Source organism: Lactuca virosa, chromosome 3, assembly GCF_052849685.1.
Source record: "Lactuca virosa cultivar CGN04683 chromosome 3, Lactuca_virosa_CGN04683_v6, whole genome shotgun sequence".
Taxonomy (NCBI): domain Eukaryota; kingdom Viridiplantae; phylum Streptophyta; class Magnoliopsida; order Asterales; family Asteraceae; genus Lactuca; species Lactuca virosa.
The window spans coordinates 285,181,755-285,184,819 of NC_136428.1; positions in this window are offsets into that span (position 1 = coordinate 285,181,755).

Sequence of the window (3,065 nt, forward strand, 5' to 3'; positions counted from 1 at the left end):
GTGTGTATAGATCTATACGGGACAGACACTCCCACATCCCGACTGCTAGCTACAGTCCCAGCCGAAAGGCCAAGGGGTGACAGAATATTACCTCACTATATATGACCTGGAGGGTCATCAGTTATTCAGCCGTCGATCAGCATGGTTACATACGAGTTCACATTCATACCTTTAATTAACCCATTTAAGAATTAAAGGCAAATTAGACTCTCCGAGGCGTATTGTTCATTTAATACCACCTGGAGTTTACATTTTCATTACTTTAGGCTCCCCGAGGTGTACTGTACATTTAGTACTACCTGGAGTCCGTATTTTATCACTTTATACCCAACAATGTCACTGCTAAGGGTAAAACATTTATTTTCCCTATTACATTTATTTTGAAATCACCTTATATGAGCGAAGTCAAAAACTATATTTTCATACTGATAGTTTCACTGGGGAAACCCTTACATTTATGAAAGAACAAATATACAAACAATCGGGTCTTGGTAGAAGACTACTTTTTACTGGAAAATATAGGATTTTGTAGGGAGTATACTATTTACAAACATTGAAATCAGTTATTACACTACATTATTGTAAACATTTTTATACAAGCAATGACAATAAATACTTATGAACTCACCAGCTTTTTGCTGATAAACTCTTTCAAAATAACTTGTATTCTCAGGTCATCAGTAGACAGGTACAGATGAAGCTTTTGAGAAGATGGAGCACATACAAGACTCATCTTTTATTTTGATTATACTTTTGGTGTCTTACAAACTGTACAGAACACGCTTGTATTACAATTATTATATTAATGCAATGGATGTTGTTGCTTGTCTTTACTATTATGCATTGTTGTGATACTGTACATGACGTCCTCCACCTCAGAACGTTTCCGCCGTTCTTGGTTTTTGGGTGTGACAGATTGGTATCAGAGCACTGTTTATAGTGAATCAAGTATATCAACCCATAAAATATATACAAACTATAAACACATCGGGATTAAAACACTCTGACCAAGAAATTATACTTTTAAATAGTAAAATATTTAACTAAGTATATTTACATTTATCCATACCAAGGTCAGTATCATACTAGAACAGAACAAAAGTATTATGATTGTTGGACATCACAATTAGGCTTAGAGACATATGGTCAAACCTAGGGGGATATAGCCTGATCAACTATATTTTCTGAGGAGTGACTAGCATGTGCCTAAGAATGATTGTAGTGTTGCAACAAGTCTAAAAACTTACCAACACTACTACAACAAGAACATTAGAATAGAATACTATAGGAGTATTCTGCGTTACTATAAATTACATATGTGAGAACTAAAAAGGTCGTTACTAGTAGGGCAATAGTTGTTAAGTGGATACTCTAAGGTTACATGTGACTAAGGCGCTATAGACTTAGAATCTGTGATCTTTGCTTTATTTCATGTTCCTTGTTTGGTTGTAGATTTAGAGTTAGGGTCACTTATTCGAAGGTCTATCCTGTTTTGGTTGCATGTAATTGGTATGCACTATGCAAGTATTAAATCAACTAATAACGATCATCTTATAATTATCTTAGATTAGTACGTCTATTAACTATTCTTTCCCCATTCTCACGTAGATAACATGGTTGGCTTCCATCTCCCTGGCAATCCGTATTATCCCAACCAAGGCATTGGTGGATGGCTCGATGATGAGTCAGAAGATGATCACCCAATCCCTTTGGATGATCACCTCGCAGAAGGCTTTTCGGATGGCTCCGACTCCGAACCAGAAGTCAACAACCTACCCCCAGTAGCTCCAAAGCCCAACCCTTGCCCAGCATTTCAAGGTCCCATTCCCATGTGGGCAACAACCTTGAATCGATGGAGTGATGAACAGGGTCAGCCTTTACCTTTCAATGGAGACCGAAGCTTTTAAAATATAAGCGAGGGAAGCTCAGCTGACCGAGTCCTGCCCATCATGGTCCGTAGGATTGCTAGGAACGTCGAGCAAGGTCATGCAACCATCTACCGAGTAGTGGAAATTGACGCCAACTCTGGCCTTAACACGGTCCGTATTCGCCAACTCGAAGAAGATATGGATAGGACTAGGAGGACCAATGAGACTCTGCAGCAACATCTAGCTGCATCCCGATCCGAGGTCATGGAACTCCGAGTGCGTCAGAGGGCGCATGAATGACATCTTCAGGAAGTCGTACGCCAACTGGCAGACCTGAGGGTTCGCCCAAGGGATACCCGTCGCCAGTAGAAGATGTCGACTTCTCTTTCTCTTTTGATTTAGGAATAGCCTATCTTTTCTATGCTCTATAGAGCACTTGTTTGCAAACATTCCTAACTTTGAAAGTACTCTAATTAGACTTCTAAGCTGCCAACATTTTCCCTTATGGTTTGATGTAAGACCTACTGTTAGGTCATTTTTCCCGAACTCATCTTACATCATTAATACCAGTAATATTGGCAGTCGCCTACTCTATGGGAAAGTCTATACTTTTATATTTCCCTACTCTATTGTTATGACTCTATCTGATAGTTGGACTATGGCGATTTAGTCCATGAAACACTCTCATCATACTTACAATTGATTCTTACTATCATCATCATTTTCATGAATTTTCAGTAAAAGATGTCGCCTCGCAAGCGTCCGACCAGAAACACGCCTGCAAACCAAACTCCACCACCACCACCACCCCCTCTGCAGTTCGATCTGGTGATGTTTCAGGCAGTTGTGACTGCGGCTGTAACAGCCGCCATGGCCCAAGTAAACTCTGGTGGTGTTAGTGGAATGGGGACTGGCACCAACTCCACCCATGGTGAAATCCATCCACGTGCACTGGAGTATACCTATAAAGATTTCATCAGCTACAAACCAACATACTTCAATGGAACAGGGGGGATCATTGCACTGTCCCAATGGATCAAAAGAACAGAAGCAATCTTCGAGATGTGCTCATGCCCTGAGGGAAGCAAGATCAAATTTGCTGCTTGCACCTTCACCCAAAGGGCCCTGACGTGGTGGAATGGCCATGTCAAATCACTCTCGCTGGTAACAGCTAATGCCATGGGCTGGGACACACTA